This window comes from Cupressus sempervirens, unplaced genomic scaffold (genome assembly GCF_028749045.1).
Source record: "Cupressus sempervirens isolate cs-2001-9-10 unplaced genomic scaffold, ASM2874904v1 CseChr00c100012_05, whole genome shotgun sequence".
Classification (NCBI taxonomy): domain Eukaryota; kingdom Viridiplantae; phylum Streptophyta; class Pinopsida; order Cupressales; family Cupressaceae; genus Cupressus; species Cupressus sempervirens.
The window spans coordinates 535,001-552,518 of record NW_028322204.1 but is presented as its reverse complement, the minus strand read 5'-3'; the positions used below and the strand labels follow the sequence as shown (position 1 = coordinate 552,518).

Below are 17,518 nucleotides of genomic sequence, written 5' to 3'. Positions count from 1 at the left end.
TACAGATTATGACCATGGTGGTGATTCTGAACAACCTATAAGATTGTAAATAATGTTTACTCCGCCATTATACACAGTTTATGATTGGTGTAAGGAGATGTTCGTTATGTCAGAAAATAAACAAGGAACTTTATGACAATTGGTGAGATGAATTTTACAAAAATAAAGGCAGGCTGTACCATCTAGAGGGTATAAAAGATGTTACATCCTGATTAGATAGGTTTAGAAGATGATGAGGAAGTTAATTAAAGTATGTACACTTAACTTATGTTAATACCGTCTACATAAAGAATATTTAAGACCCAGTGTGTATAATGAGGTTGAAGCTTTAATATTGGAAAGTACTTAGCCAATAAGAGATTATTTTGTAATGGGAATATCAATCACAATGTAGTCATCAAATAGAGGTGAGTAGGTGAAACATTCAAAGTAAAGGATTATATGATTGAAAAATGCACCGAGGTGATATAATCCACATGTTTACAAACTCTTGGATGATATTGAATTTTAACTTTGATTGGTGCAAGTGGTGGTATCTTAAATGAAATAGTTAAATATTGGGTTGATTAACAAGAGAGTTGAATAGTTAACCCTAATTGGATGGCAATTGACTATTAAGGGTTGCCAGATAACATTGGAATCAAATCATGTTCAAGTGAGGGGTGGAAATACAAAGGACGAACCTGAAACAACATAGGTCTGGTTAGACCTAAAGCAACAGTATTTCAATATTGATCAAGTGACGCAATACAATATACAGCTAATGTGTCACCTATATTTACGGCTGCATCAGAATTAGGCATGCAATTGCTTGAGTGGCCAATTGATACCCATGCTAGGAGCAGAGTCATCATATTTTCTGAGGATCAACATTTTGTCTCTGCCAGAGTTACAGTTTTGTGAGTGTCAACAGATACCTACAATGGCTTGAGAGTCTCTTTTAATAGGACTTAAACCAGTCCACAAACAAATTTGTGTACAATTGTATGCAGCATATATATCTTGATTTTTGGGTTACTCGGCTCTCTTTGGAACATGATGGTTGTGAGGTGAATCGATTGGAGAGGTTCATCTTTTGCCACTTGACTTGAAAAAGGGGTTTGTTGGAATAATAATCCCAAGATCTTAAAAATGAAAATGAAGTGTGCATTCAACTACCATACAGTACAGTTCACACTTCGACAACTGTTGGAAGAATACTGATACACACATGGAATTTTAACTGAATTGGATGAAACACACTTCAAGTTTTCTGCTTGTGTTTATTGTTGAAAGAGGCCCTATAACCTTAGTATTAAAATTGATAAGGAAATGACGAGGGACATCAAATCTCAATTGTCACGTCAAATTGCTATAAAAGATCCTGGTGCAACAAACCTTAATTCAGTTATGGAAACTGCAAAGGATTGTTTATACTGATAACTTTGGTTGAGTCAAAAAAAAAAATGTTGAGAGGATATTGCAAGGGTTGAAAATGCACAAGTGCAAACTTGTTAATGCTCCTATTTGTGTTGGTTTAGATTCATATGTGGAAAATTGTTCCACAATATTAAAGGATACTAAGGACATGCGGTATGCTCCTCCTGCAAAAGTTGTAGGATGTCTAATGTTTGCAATGGTCTACACCAGATCAAACATTGCAAGTACATAAAAAACAAGGGAAGTAACTTTGCACTGGAAATATGGTCTAAGTATTTGCAATGAAGTTTAGATCATATAATCTGCCAACAAGCAAGACCTCAGGTGAACAGATCAGATGATGTATAGAGTTTTGTTAAAGCCAACTATGCTACAGATATTGATTGCCCATGATTTACATGTGGTTATGTGTTTGTATTGTGGTGCATGATGACTGCTATAAGCTTAATGTTTATAGGCTACAAGACATTACTTTTGTCGGTGTTGTGATTTAAAGGATGATAGTGCTTGAATGATGACTGTGAGTCTTTGCATCACTCTCTAGTCTCTATTCACTGCCTTTCATGGTGTTTGCTACTGTAAAAGATGCTTAATATTGTCAAGTTCAACAACCTCCCATACTGCTTTTACCACTGTTTTGCCACTCCCATTTAAAGTGAAGCCCAGGCTTATCATACGTTTTCATCTGTACCTTCAGAAAGTTGTCACTGCATTTTGATACTATCCAATATTCCTTGACATGTTTAGGGTACGTGAGGAGTATTCATTTCTCATATTTTTCATGGCTACTCATAAGGGAACACATCTTATACTTCTCCGCGTATCATGACCCCTGTGAATAAAACTTTATCCTCTTTTCATTACTTCATACACTCCCTATCAGACCTGGATATCACTGTCCTCTTCAACAGTAAAAATTACAGCTATGTCATGAATCTTTTGGCTCTCTTGGTTTTCTTCTTAGTAATTTTCGTTTTGTCACTTTGAAACATACACTATCATTTTTTGGCCTCTACTGACTCATAAGGTATTAAGCTCCCTCATGCCTTGCACTATGATTGCTAGTACAATATGGATGTCATATAATATTATTACAAAGGTTGTTCAAGAGTAAGCACCATATGGATGCCATATAATATGTTCACGAAGGTTGTTCAAGAGCGAGCACAATATGTATGCCATATAATATGTTTACATAGGTTGCTCAAGAGTGAGCTACAAATGGGCATATATGATACTCCACCAAGAGATTTTAAATTTACAACCAATATGAAATAAAGGAGATAGAGTCACCTGTGTATTACATCTTCATCAAATTAGGAAAATGCAAGTGACATGAACAACCTACCTAGATGTTTATAATGCGACAACGTAACAATCTCAATGCAAGAAAATATATATGTACCAGCATAATGTCAACTCTTTTTTACAGAATTAGAGGGAAATTTGCTTGCCCTTTAGCCATTTTTTCTTAAATTCATCTCCAAATGCTAAACTTCTTCTTGTAGATGCTCCTCAACTGAAATCATGGAACTATTCTGATTTCTTGAAGTCATTCTAACAAACTTCAACCACCTTGCTGTCAGAGAGAAGTTAAAGCTCTTTCTCAAAGTGCTTCAAGGAAAGGTTGACAAAAACTGAAGAATATCTTCATGATTGTAAAGAAAATCATACATGGAATTACTAAATTGCAAAATAAATGCAAAACATAGACTAGTTCATCAAATAATTAAGTTTGAAACATAATGATAGATGACAAGTGTTTAGCAGCTTATCAATGACCATAGTATCAAATACCCTTCAAGGGTCAAATGGATCATCAAAAAATGAGGTACCAATGGCTTCATCCCCAGCTGCAACTATATCTAGATCCTCGTCATTGGAACCCAAACTGGTTCCACTGGTCCCAGATGCTGCTATATCATCATCCTCCTCAACATGAGAGATTAGATCAGTGACATGTTTTTTATTAGGTTCCTTATAGAGTTGCATAAAAATATAAAAAATATAAAATATTAAACATTCTTTAAAGTTGTTTTATTTCACATTTTGGACCCTACTCCCCCGGGTCATCCCAGGCTCGCGGTGGGTTCGTCTAAGTTCACTCTAGCAAGGACCCAGGCAAACCCACAGTCCAAAATAAGGACCCTGCCCGGACCCGCAGTGAACCTGGACGCGAATCCAGACCTGCGTGGACCCGAACCCGAATCTGGGCAGCGGGGGACAAATCCGGCTTCTTAGGTTCTTCCTCGTTCAACAATTTGGTGATGTGGGAAACAGCATCAAAGCCCACAAGAGTTTCCTCATCTACTTTTTTTTCCTTTATTATATCCACAAACTATGGTAAGTTCAAAAAAATGAGAATAACTTATTAACCAAAAGTTCAAAGTTTTTGGCCAATAGCGGCACAAGCTTAAAAGCAAGGAAGATAGTGTTGGCAATAACAGGTCTTACGTAAACACCAACTTATGTATCTCAAGGGCTCCATTCTTCCGTGTAGACTCCCTGCTTGCAATTTATTTATTTTTTGTGCATTATTCTAATGAGAACCAGTTAATAGCTTTGGAGACCCTCCCAAGAATCAGTGAGATGATGCTGTATCCTAAGTTCTAACAGCTTCAACCATTCTGGAAATGTTTACCCATCTTAGCAATATAATTCACCTTATCGTCAATCAGTGTAGCATTACCCTTGTCCCACTCAGTACAACCATGTCCACATCGCCACTACATCTTCCAGACCAGCCAAAAATTCCTAAATCAAAATATACTTCATAGTGATACAAACACCAACCCTTTCTTTGAAATGTTCAAAGATTGTTAGTCGATAACCGATCCAGACATTATCACAAATATTTTATCTTCTACTTATGCAATACGCATTTCAGAATGCAACCTCGGAAAAAAAGCAATGAGCATAGACCTAAAACCTTCAGCAACAGTAAGTGATACTTGATCCATGAGTGAGATAAATTTTGGGATTTGACTGTTTTCAATAGTTTAATATGCATGTTTAATAGGTTGCCAAAGTTCTTCATGCACATTTCAAATTTAATGTGTTCAAATAACTGTAATGTAATACAAAGAGAGAATGATTCAGTTAATTTGGTGTAGAAAATAAATTTTCAAAAAGATAGTCAAAGTAAATCAGCAAGCCCCTTACTTTAGCACTTCTGCCTATGTAATCTGACAATTTGACAAATGTGTTATTTAAGATTGCCTTGTTCCCAGTGTACTAGATCACATTGCTCTTCTGGGACAAACTACATAGATTGATAACTCTGATTGTACTTATAGAAGTATATGCATGTGAGACAAGTATATACTATAGAGAGTATCGCGTTTGGTTGTGAACTTCAGCATGATTTTTTTTTCTGATTGAGTTGCTCAATCCTCAAACTAAAGTAGGGATATCAATTTTATCTCCTAACAACCAGTGTTACTGGGAGACGCATCTCCCCCCCTCCGAGAAGTGTCTCAGAGACAGAGACACGTTTCCAAGACTTTTGAGGTTTCCAGAGACTTTGAAAAGGGTGGGAGACTTCATGACGAAGCCTCCGCATCTCCAGACCAAAAAAATGGAGTCTCCTGCATATCTCCGCCTTTAATATAAATTTAAAACATAGTATTATCATCATACTAGATACTAGATAGATTCTGATTTTTGTTTATAGTTCAGTTTTTTGTTTGCTTAGCATCAAACTATATATTTTTGAATTTCAAATTTCAATATGTAATGAATCTAATGTTAATCTCAGTCATTATCAATCTGATATGATGATGATCACATGCAATATTCTGAAATCAGATATGACTATGAGATATGAAATATATTTTTTTAAATGTGCAAACTTCTAATGTTGAATGTTGATATTTATAACATTTCAATGCTCATTATTCTTGTTTTCAGAGCACTATGTTATGAATCTATGGTATTTCTTAGGAATTTTGAAATTATATTAAATAGAAATTGAATTCTCCAAAAGTACCTGTCTACTGTTTGAAAAATAGTTGTACCGATACCAGTACCAGTATTGGAAACCTCCAAGTCTCCCCAGTCTCCCAGTAACCTTGGTAACAACTTTATGCTTTATGCAAATCAAGCTATATAAGGCTGAGTAAGAAAGACCTAAATTTGACTAGAGGTTTTCTTGACTCCTTTCTTAACTTTCAATGCCCAGGAACCATGTATAAACTTTACAAATTAATAATAAAAAGTTTTGGTTTTGACCTTTCACCGATCGAAAAAAGAAACCTAAATTTGGATAGACAAATAAAGCAAAAGCATTATGGCATTTAGCTCAAAACACCCAAATGCTTCACTTTGTCTATATTTGGCAGAGTGTGCGACTTATAATATGTGACAAAATAAACGTTCCCCTAGGAAGCATCCTGCCTAATTTCACCCTCTCACCAATTGGATACATTTTGGGATCATACATACTTGTAGGAAACATCCCCACACAACCACCAAATTTTCAGAAATTCCGGGAATGCATCCAGTACCTTTTTATAAGGAAAACAACTAGTTATGTTAGGGGACAGATAGATAGCCCAACCAAATTTGGGAAAAACATGAAAAGGCGTGAGGAGGCCCACAAGGTTTATGCGGTCTCAAAGATTTTTAATTTGAGCTTGGTGCCTAAATTGTGTCAGAAATGATCATGGTGATACGTTATGCTGTCAAAAAAATACAGGTTTGAAGCTCTTAACTGCTCATACGGATACAAGTTATTTGTTCTTATGTCGTCCGCTACTAGCACTCTCTACTATGCCCTTGCCACAGATTACGCATTTATGAATGGACATGTATTGAAATTGAATTAAAAGAACTGAGATATGTTCCAGGAAAGCACAAATATCAAAACCGAAAGAATCGAAAGAAACTCCATCCAAATATAAAAGCAAAAAGATTAGGATGGGATACTGACTACGCATAGCTTACCGGGTAAAAGCCAACGCTGCTATGATCTCGTTTTCAATTTATATGAATTCCAAAACGTCTATCTCGTCTCATCCTCCTCACATCCCTAATAATAATTTCATGATTCCGATTAACGGATCCTCTTCAGCCATAGCAGCACTCCAAGTCCTTGAAACGCCCGTCATTGGTACAACACACAGATGTAATTGTCATTAATTGACATAAAGGGTAAAACTTGAAGTGAAGCAGGGGTCGATGAAAGCGCGTAGCAAGTGCCCAGCGACTGAAGTGGTGATTATATTTTTCGGTTTACTCTTGTCGGCATAATCTCCATACATGCAGAGCTGCATTCAATGATAAGGAGCGTGGGCTCCTCATCACGCCGAAGGTACTATGCATTGTTTACTTATTATTTACACCTTTATTCCCCCCTTGCTTACACGAATCAAGATGCAATTTGAATTAAAGGGAAACGGCAGCCATGTTCCTACGTGATCATGCCATTTTATTAATTGCATCCACGTTTTGGGTGTTGGTTACTTTTGTTTTTACATGTCTGATTAGTTGGTGATTTTGTTCTGACGAGTCTGGAAAGGTGCATATTTAGTTTTCACTTTTTGACTTTTGTGGTCATTTTAATAAGTGTTATCATAATAATAATAATATATTATTATTATTATGTATAAACTATTGTTTTGGTTGAATATGTTTTTTTAAATTAACATTTCAATTCATATCTCATGATTCATTATGAAGGTGTAAGAGCGCGCTATAGGTATGTAAAATGTAAGATGAAGTTCAATTTTTTCTTAACGAAGGTGTTTGGTATAATGATAGAAGTTATGTTGTATAAATTATGGGATGATGGCAAAACTATTATAACATATTCTTAAAAAGACACTTGGTATAATGGTGAATTTTTATGTTGTACACATCTATGTAATTGTTGGGTTTAAATCTTCTTCAATATTTAAAAACAAATATTAAAAATGGTGTTATAATATTTGCTATAATAGTTTATAACAATCTATGATACAATGAAATGTATTTATTAGATCTTAAACGTGACCAGTTATGTTGCAGCAACAAAACGTGACTTGGTGCACAAGTATGGGTCTTATTTGGTCATTTTTTGATACTTGGGTAAAAATATTGTTGATGTGGCATTATATTTGATGATGTAACTTTGAAGTCTTAGTTGTAAGTAGAGGACGTACCAAGTAAGCTATAGTAAAAAATTGGGAGTGATTTGAAATTTTCATATAAGATTTGCATGAAGGTAGGGTGTCAAATATTGGATCCATTTCATATTATTTAGATTTAATTTTGATTTATTGGCAATGTTATAAGTTTTTATCTATTAGTAATGGCATAGTGTGATGGTTAAATCATAGAGTAATGAATGTAATGTCCATGTTGGTGCAATTAAATATTCACTAATTACACTTTACTGAAGTTTACTTGCGATAATGTATTTGCATATTAGTTGTCATGTAGACACGTAGGAGGTTGCATTCATTTCAACGCATGTTGTTGGAGAAATCCACTTAAAGGAAGGAAGGAAGGAATGAAGTTTTATAGTCCATGACACTATGCCATAGTTTTTGGGTTTATGTATGGTGACAGTGATATGGGACTACCTCGTACTCTTTTTTGAGACGCGCTTAGTGCTACAAACGAGGTGTACATACCCTACCCCCCAGTGGGATTTGAACTTGTGACTTCTCTTTCAAGAGTACAAGTTCTCCACCACTAGGCCAACTTAGGTTCTAGCTCTTTTTGTGTGAGATACACCTATTTCTCCTATCACATTATCATCCTCTCATTGTTACACATACCTTATTGTACAATGGAAGATGATCTACCTTTAGTGGATATATGATTACACCTTGTATAGTTGATAGGTTATAACTTGCATCACTCTTAGTTATCATGCATTGCTTATATATTCAGGCACATCTCCATTATATTTCATTGATTAGACATCTTATTCATTGTATTGTTGATCATATTGACTTAATCAGTTAATCAATCAATTATACCATTTTGCATATCTCTTTTGTGTTGTCATTTAAGCTAGTAGATCTCGGCATTTTCATTTATTGCTTTAGGCAAATTCTTACATGGTATCAGAGCTATAAGAGTGTTCATTGCATAGTCATTGGAGAGCTATTTACTTCAATTTTGGAGAGCCACAATTCAGATCTAGAGTATCAGCAATTTGTGGGAGCATCTAGAACAAGATTTGACCTTACCATTGTGTATAGGTAGTTGTTTATAATAAAAAATTAAAATTGCAAATCAGATTTGGACATGATTGATCTACAATTTTGATAAATTATTTCTAAAAACACTTTTTTTCAATTTTATTGCAATTTTTTGATAAATTATTTCTAAAAACACTTTTTTTCAATTTTATTGCAATTTGTTAGATCTACATTTCTATCTGTTGTTAGGATCTACGAACTAGTTGTAAAATATCATATTTTGGACAAATTTTGGGGCCAAGCCCTCTTTTTTTGGTGAGACGTTGCAAGAAACAATGACAAATTGTACTTAGGTCAAATCAAAGTTAGACCTAGACAATGATATGATATGATATGATAGATTTTAATGACGTCCACGAGACTAAAGTAGTCTATGGGACCCATGCAATCACCCTCCCGAGTCAGGAGCCAAACTAGTCAGTTGCAAAGTTTTGGTTAACTTGTCTCTTCTTCTCTGAATTTTGATAATCAAATCCGCTGTTCTCTTCACTTGATCTTTCTCGAATAAATAGTTGAAGTCCTTGTTCTGCAAAATTTTTGTGTAATCAAATTTGATGTCGTTGTAAGCCAGGCATTCCATGACAAAGTGTTGCTCTGTCTCCACTATTCCCATATTGCAGAATAAACATGTTCTGTCTGCCCACTCTTCCTTTGGAACTTGCCATCTACCAGTTTCACATCGCAGCTGATGTGAACTAGTTCTAATTTGTGCTATCAACATTTTTGCTTTCTAGTTAATAGGTGCCCTTATATAGGCCTTTTCATCATGACTAGAAGTGGGATTAAATTCTTTAATGTAATAAGATTTTTTCCACCCTATGTGTCTTGTCCACAGAATATTGCGAAATTTTTCATTGACAAACTTTTTTATTTCTTTAATGTTATCCGGGCAAGTTTGGATGTTGATATCCCATTTTTGCATCCATTTGTCATTTTGTTTCATCCATGTGCTTTTCTGCCTCACAAGTTTTTCCTCTATTACCAACTTGGGCCAACGATGTGTTTCCAGACCTTGGGTTTTCTTTAAATAGCTTAGCATTCAGATCAATGCGACGACTTCTAATGGAAAGGAACCCACCTCCACCAAAAGGATTTCATACGGAACTGTGGTCTTGACTTTAAGATTGCATGTGATGAAGTGTTTTTTAATTCTTTCTACTTGTCGCCACTTCTGTTTGGACATACTACCACCCCACACTTCATATCCGTATAGAATAACCGGAGTGACCAGCAAACCAAACAGAGTTTTCATGGTCGTCCAATCCCATAATCTGTGTTCCTGCACTTGTTTTGTAAAGAGTATAACGCCTTCTAGCCCCCTTGGATCCTTTTCGATCTGCAAGTATCCCAGTTGAGTTTGTTATGAAAATCGATGCCCAAGTATTTGTACTCTTCCACAATCTCAAGGGGGCTATTTTTAAACAGAAACTTGTCTTGTATGCCCCTATTCTTCTTTAGTGAGAAGATCATAATTTTGGTTTTGCTAGTGTTAACTTGCATTCCTATATCATGACAAAAAATTTCTAGTGCTTTCAAGTGCTCTTTCAAACCTTTAGTTGTTCTAGCAAGAATTATGAGATCATCTACATATAAGAGCAATCTTATCACAAAGTGGGCCAGCTGCACCCCCTCACCATTGGTCTTGTTTATCCACTCTTCTAACTTGTCAATATAGAGCCCGAATAGTGTTGGAGAAAGCGGACACCCTTGCTTAACCCCGATGTTGCTGTCAAAATCTTCTGATATCCCTTTTGTCGTTCTGATTTTAGCTTTGACCTGCTCATATAATCTGTAAACCACTGACCTAAGTTCTTTAAGAACTTCCAGCTCTACCATTCTATCCCATAGTTTATTACGTGGCACTGTGTCGAAAGCTTTTTTAAAGTCCACGAAACAACAAAAAGCCTCGTTCCCCGGAGTGTCCCAAACTTTCTCTGTCAAATGTCTGAGAGTGATGTCGTGATCTATAGTAGAGTGTTTCGATCTAAAGCTTGCTTGCCCTTTTGCACGTTTGCCTTCTGTTTTAGCCTAGTTGCTAATTTTTTGTTCTACCAAACTACCAAATAACTTGCCAAATAGTGGATTGATCATGATGGTTCGGTAATTAGAAGGATTGTTTATATCTCCACTTTTGTGGAGTGGGATCACCACACTTGTAGTCCATTTTACAGGGAAACCTTCTCTATTGACACTGTTGAAAATCTTAGTGATGTGTGGTGTGAGGATTTCAGCACCCCATTTTAAGTATTCCGCTTGTAGCCCATCTATATCTTGCGCTTTACCAACAGCTAACCTCCTAATGCCTTGAATAATATCATTTTCACTGAATAATTCCCCTGTAGTCTCTGTTTCCATGGTACTACGCTCTCTTAGATCACATTCGTAGAGAGTCTTGGCATATTCCAGCCATTTGGTTCCTGTTATGTTATTCTCTATCTGAGTTTTTCTTTGCTGAAGCTCTTTCCAAAATTTTCTGGGGTTGTTTTTACCAAGATTAATCAACTCTATTCTTCTCTTGTTCACATACTCTTCTTTCTTCTTTTTAATCAGTTGATCATACTCTTTTCTACTTTCTTTGTTCATGTTCTTTTTCCAATTCCTTTTTGCTATTTTGCACTCCTCATCAAACCAAGGATTGTCCGGAAAAGTGTTCTTGGCTTCTTTTGTGGCCCTAGATCTTTTACACTCCTCCAATGCTTTAATGATAGTAAGAACAAGATTATCCTTGTCTATGAAATGTTGTTTTTCAGACTCTAGATGGTTTCTCGGAACCCTAGACAGCCGCAAAAGAGAGTCTTGAAAAGTATCATGGTTTTCTTGTGTCATTAAAACTTTGCCAGTCGGAATCATCTTCCTCTTCTGTAAAGGTTTTGGGACAATATGTTGATCTTTAAAGTGAGTAGTCACCCTAATCAAGATGGGATTATGATCAGATTTTAACTCTATGGGGCAATCTTCTATCTCAAAGTTAATTATCTTTGCGACATAGTCTTGCGAGCATATAACATAATCAACAACATTTTGTCCATTGTGTCTTTTGCATGTGATGCCTCTTGATTTAGGCCACTTTTCCATACCATTGCATATAACCATGTTGTATAGGCAGCATAAGCCTAGTAATTCAACACCAAAATGATTAATCTTTCCCATGCTATCCTGTGAAGATCTTTCCCATTTTTGTGTCCCTTCTTCTTCGAGCCAAACTGGATCTCTGCTTTCATTGTAACTCTCCTTAAGATTGAGAGTTTGGTTGTTTGTTGTTCTAGCATTGAAATCCCCTATTAACATTATTTCCCCTAAAGAGCTAAAGGTTGCTATGTCTTTTTTTAGTGCAACGAACGGGTCTTCTCGATCCAATCTATGTTTTTAATATATTTTTGAGCCTTTTGGAGCGAAGTAACATATAGCCACCCTTGTAGAAATCCGATTCTCTGTTATTTTTATCCAAATATACTGCTTGTTTACATCTTCTTTCTCTAAGTTTACAAATCTGCTCCAAGTTTCTTTTATTAGAACGGTGATGCCTCCATGCCCCTTACCATTATCTACCTTTTCATTCCACAGTGATACCTTCTTATACCCTTCAAAATTTGGAACTCTACATCCATCATGTTCATGAGTCTCGGTAAGCATAATGATGTCATTATCTTTAGCTATCGGCCCTAACCCAGGTCCTCTTCTCCAAGGATAACCTCTACAGTTCCAGCTAACTATAGTTAAATGTTCCTGGGTGGGCCCGAGTTCCTATTTATTGCGTGTGATTTTGTCGTTGATTTGGGCTTTACCATCTTGTAGCCATGCCCACTTGCCTTTTCCTCTTGCTATTTTCACTTTTTCCCATTCCTTCCTCCTTTCTTCTTGCTGAGTTACGATGAGGTCATCATCAAGATATATGTGTGTGCCTCTAAGAAACTTCCTCTTGCTGAAAATGTTATTTTTATCTCCTATATTCCTCATTGTCACTCTAACATGTCTATCTTTGCCTCCTCTAATCCATTTTCCAATTCTTTGAGCTTGTATGGTTGTTCCATGCCAGTCTAATTGGTCTTTAAAGAAGTCTTTAACTAAATCCGTTGTTTTCTCCTGTTCTCCATAGTCTCGTAGCCCTTTGACAACGATATTTGTTGCTTTCTCATTTCTTTCTTTTTCCTCTCTAATCTGTCTTCGAACTTGTTTTTCTATGTTGTCAATAGGAGTGTTTGCTGGCCCCTTTACTATGTTGGCCCATGATCTAACTTCTTCGATCTGTTCTCTGAGTTGATTCTCTTTTATTTTCATATTGGCCATGGTGTCTTGTATATTTTTCATTTGCGGGTTTTTGTCTGCTTCTGTAGCCTCTCCTTCTCCCGTAGTACTTGCTGATGTCCTCTTTTCCCCTACTTCTTTCTTTAACAATATTAATTCATACTCTCCTTTTTTCATATTAAATTGCAATTTTTGAATTTGTTCTCTAAGTGACTTGACCTCCGCTGCCAGCTTCCAGTTATCTTCAGTAACTCTTTTCATTGTGATACTTTCTATTTGGCTCCTCTCTTCAAGTGCCCACACCCTTTCCTTCATAGCTACTAAATCGTTCACAAAAATGTCTAGATACCACGTCATAGGTGTCCTTGTGGGGCTGTAATTATTCGGTAGCCCATCCTCCACTGTGTCTATCACCTGAGAATTATCTGGCTTCCCTTTACTGTTAATATCTCTGATATTATCAAACTGCTTAATTGTTTTAAAGATTTCAGTCGGCCTCAGGCTTTGTTCTCCCTCCCTTGTGCTGTCTGGGGTTTGTGGAATCGGTTTCGGAAGTAAAGTTGCTAACTTCCCTCTTTTTGCATTTTTAAACTTTCGTATCTTTCTCCGCCTAATTATTCTTTTATATTGTTTGGCATTCACATAGATGTAGTTTCCTTCTGTGAGTGGTCCGCTGGCTTGTGATAAGCTCAGAGTGTTTGTGGGTAAATTACCATTTGTCCCTCCAAGATTGAATAAACTCGTGTGTCCGGCTGAGGGTTCTGGAATAATGAGGAAGCTCCCTTGATTCCACTTGATGATGTTGCTGTGCATTAAACTATCCCCGTATGTCAGGACCAAGCCACTATTGCCAGAGATGTCATTGTGTTTCGTAGCTTCTTCAAGACTAGTTTGTTGTTCTGCTGTTACGGGTGCCCTGACTATCTGATTCTCTGCCACCCTGTTACTATCAGATCCTGTGTTATGTAAGGTGGACTCATCAAGTTCTGACTATTCCTCCCTTATCTTAGGTTGATTAGTCAATGATACTTTTACAAGTATCCTCTCTGCAGATGTATCTGTGATTTCCCCATTTGTTCCGTCCATGAGGGCCATATCATTCCCACCGGTGCCTTGTTTATATGTTTTTAATGGTGTTTTACTGTTGTAAATTTACCAATGCCAAGAGAAGCAACAAAGGGAGCCTAAACAGTTGCAAAATCAGATGTAAGAAAAAGGGAAAAGGCGTACCTGGGATCTGTCTGTCCGCCTATTGTAGGCACATAATGTTGTCTTCAAATGGAACCGAGCTGGAGCCCACTGAAAGAGAGGGACACCATATCAAGCAAAATCATTATCTGAAAGCCCGCCAATATCAAAGCCTTTAGTACTGGATGGTCCCACCGGTTGCTAAGACTACCGACCAAACCCTTAAATCTGCCCCTGCACTGATCTCGTGTCTTGTGGACCCCTCAATCAGAATGTTGGATGCCTCGCTATCAACGACCGGTTCAAAAAAAAGCCTTACTCTTTCCTGACGTAATGTCTATATGAGATGCGTGTAGGAAATGAAAAATAATTCTCAACTGTCAACCACGCCACTATTTTTAATCTTTCCTTCACACGGTCATTTTTGATCAGAAAAGAAAAGCGAAGATAACGCCTTCAGTCCAAATTTCGCAGTCCCCCGGCAGTGGAAACTAGTCACAGAATTTCACAGTGCTGTGCTTGTGATCGGGGGCTTCTTACATTCACAGCCCCCCCTCGCATCGAAAATTCTAAACATCGGCACAACGAACCTTCAATATCTATAAACCTTTCCTTTTCAACTAGCCCTTTTTCACAAAGAACAAGTTGGCGTAATAAATTAATAGATCACTGACCATGTAGAATTATTCTGCACCTTACTTGTATCTATTGGAAAGAAGCCGACGCGTATACTTTGAGCACTGCAGAGCGCAGCTGTCTTGATACAATGTAAACAACATAATTAGACTAGACACATTTACTTTAGTTGATGACATCATCACACAACTTCTTAGCTAGTTCGTTGATTCCTAATTGGGCTCAATGATATTTAAAAAGCATGTATTGTGGAAACCCACCAAGTGTGGGATAATATTCTTGTGTTGAAAAGTGATACATGGAGCACAATAAAAGAAATGTGACCGATAGAATAGTCATAGAACCATGCTTCTACACTATTAGAACTGCACACACGGTACCACACGTGGATACAAATATGTCATTGTTCTACTCCAGTTAATAGTCTAAAAAAGCTACACTCGGAATTGCACATGCACATGAAAATTTCTTAAATTTCTTTTTGTTAGTGATTTCGTATATAACCTACTAATAAGTTCTTTGCACTATGCATGTAGTATAAATTATTTGGGCAACCCCTTCATGGATTGGTGTTTCAAATTTGGAGGTAATTTTCAAACAACCAAAACCTGGTCATATGACATCCTTCTTCAATGCATTTTTTTAATTTTTGGTGCTCTTTATAGATCCCTAATTAGTTGTTGACTTTGGCTCAAGGATTTTTCAAAAAAATCATCTTTCCACAGTTATCACTAAGTAATCCTTGATTTTGCAACTTTAGAGGCTTTGTTCAGGCTCATATGAACACATTTTCAGATGCAATGTTTTTTGAAAGTGCATTTTTTTTGTTTATTTCTTAGATTTGGTACTTGTTTCAAGACTTTTTCAATTACTTTTAGCATTTGGTCTACTTTGGCCTATTTTAGCACTGTAATTGATAAGATCTGAGTGATCTTATGTCTTATATTGTTGAGTCTTCTATAGCTTAATATTTTATATTGTAAACATCAAAATTAAAAGTTCACTTTGATTCATTTTGAAAAGTGACAATTGTACATGCACTAAATATCAAGTGTCAAAATTGTCTTCTTTTTTTCTTTTTCTTTTTCTTTTAGGGGGGGGGGGGGGGGGGGGAGTTATTTGATTGAGTAAATTTGGGGGTGTGTTGAGTGACTTTTTTCTCTTTTCTCTTGTGTACTTTCATTTTGCATCATGGGTTCTCCTAAATTTCTACTTAACTTGACATAATTATGCTACTTGAAAAACTAATGCATGAAGTAAGCTAATGGAAAAATTATATGTTGATTATATTGATGGAACTATTGAAGCACCATTTGATCTTGATGATCTAAAAGTATGGAAAAGTAGAAATAAAAAGGTTGTTGGAATTTTAAGGCAATATATCACAAAGGATCTTGTCTTCCATATTGATGGTTGTAACATAGTCGAAGAAGCTTGAGAAAAACTTGGTAATTTGAAAGGACAAGTTGACAAGTCTAGGATTTTTCAGCTTGGTAGAGATCTCATCCTTTTGAATCCCAAAGACTTCGACACAATCTAATAGTATGTAACCAAAGCCATAGAACTTAGAGCCAAATGAAAGGATTATTGTATTGACAAATTAGATGAACACTTGATTGAAAATGTGTTGAATCTTCTTCCATATGAGTATTCAATATTTGTTTCTAGCTTTAATACCCACAAGTTTACTATGGTATTTCATACACCATTCCTTCATTTGATGCCTTCATGGAAATGTTGATGGTGGAACAAACAAACAAAATGAGAATGGGGATTCTCGAGTCTTTAAAGCCTAAAGCATTAGTAGCTAATAAAGGGAATCAAAGAAAGGGTCTAACAAGAAGTAGAAAACATGGCAATAAAATAGTTAATAAGGTGAATAACATTCAATCTCCTCACCAAAAGACAACTCCAACAATAAGGGAAAATCATCCAAGAGGGGGTTGCTTACTTGTGCATATTCCAAGAAGAATGGACATGAAGAACATAATTACTACAAGAAGGATATTGATAAACTTAATAATCTTCTTAAGAATAATCAAATAGGTCTACTTCCAAGAATAACAACTTCATATTCTTCATATTCATATTTTGATAAAGGAAAGGATCACAAGGGAAAATTTCAAGCCTTAGTTGTTACTTCAAGTCATGAAATAGGGAGATGGCTTCTAGATTTAGAGGCTTTTCATTATATGCAATCTTTACAGTCTATGTATTCTCCATTTTAGCCTTAACATACTCCACTTAGTTTGATATGCAATCATACTTACATGTATGTGGTTGGGAAAGGAACTATTGATAAGGGGAGTGAACCTTCAAAGATGTGTTGTGTGTACCTCACCCAACTCATAATTTTATTTCCATCTATTAACTCACTATTGGGAAAACAAGGAGAACTATGGAATTCAAACCTAATTTAGTTTTTGTAAGAGACTTGGAGACTAGAAATTACATTGCTACATGGGTGGTTGATCATGCATCTTGGTTACGCTGATTTTTAGACTTTTCTCATGATGATGATGATGTTAGTAATTCTTCAATAGATTTTGATTGCACTTCCAGTGTTGGCTCAAACTTTGAGGAGGACTTTGGCTACTTGAACATGGGTATTCTCACATGTGATCAAGTTTTGGAGCCATCTATTTCTTCTCCTCCTATTGATATTATTTCTATCATTGTCCCTAATGATTCTTCCATTCACACAACCATGGACTCAAGTGATTTGATACAATATGATATTCCTTGTCTTTCAGACTTAGATCCATGGGATGACTACTTGATAGACATTATAGGTTTGTTTGTGGAGTCTTGCATTGCAGATTTGGGGGACATCGTTGATG

The 17,518-nt window shown here is 36.2% G+C and overlaps 1 protein-coding gene across 2 annotated transcripts in view; it reads right to left on the bottom strand.

Annotated features, from left to right (window-relative positions):
• The window catches only part of LOC149527899 (protein IQ-DOMAIN 5-like), a 90,663-nt gene extending 83,803 nt beyond the window's left edge, over positions 1-6,860 (bottom strand). Inside the window, exon 1 of one of the 2 annotated variants that reach the window (XM_089812030.1) lies at positions 6,364-6,860. The gene's annotated coding sequence lies outside the window, so the exon portion shown is untranslated. The remainder of the gene's footprint in view (positions 1-6,363) is intronic. The other variant, XM_089812031.1, reaches the window with a different exon arrangement.
• Positions 6,861-17,518: the final 10,658 nt, after the last annotated feature.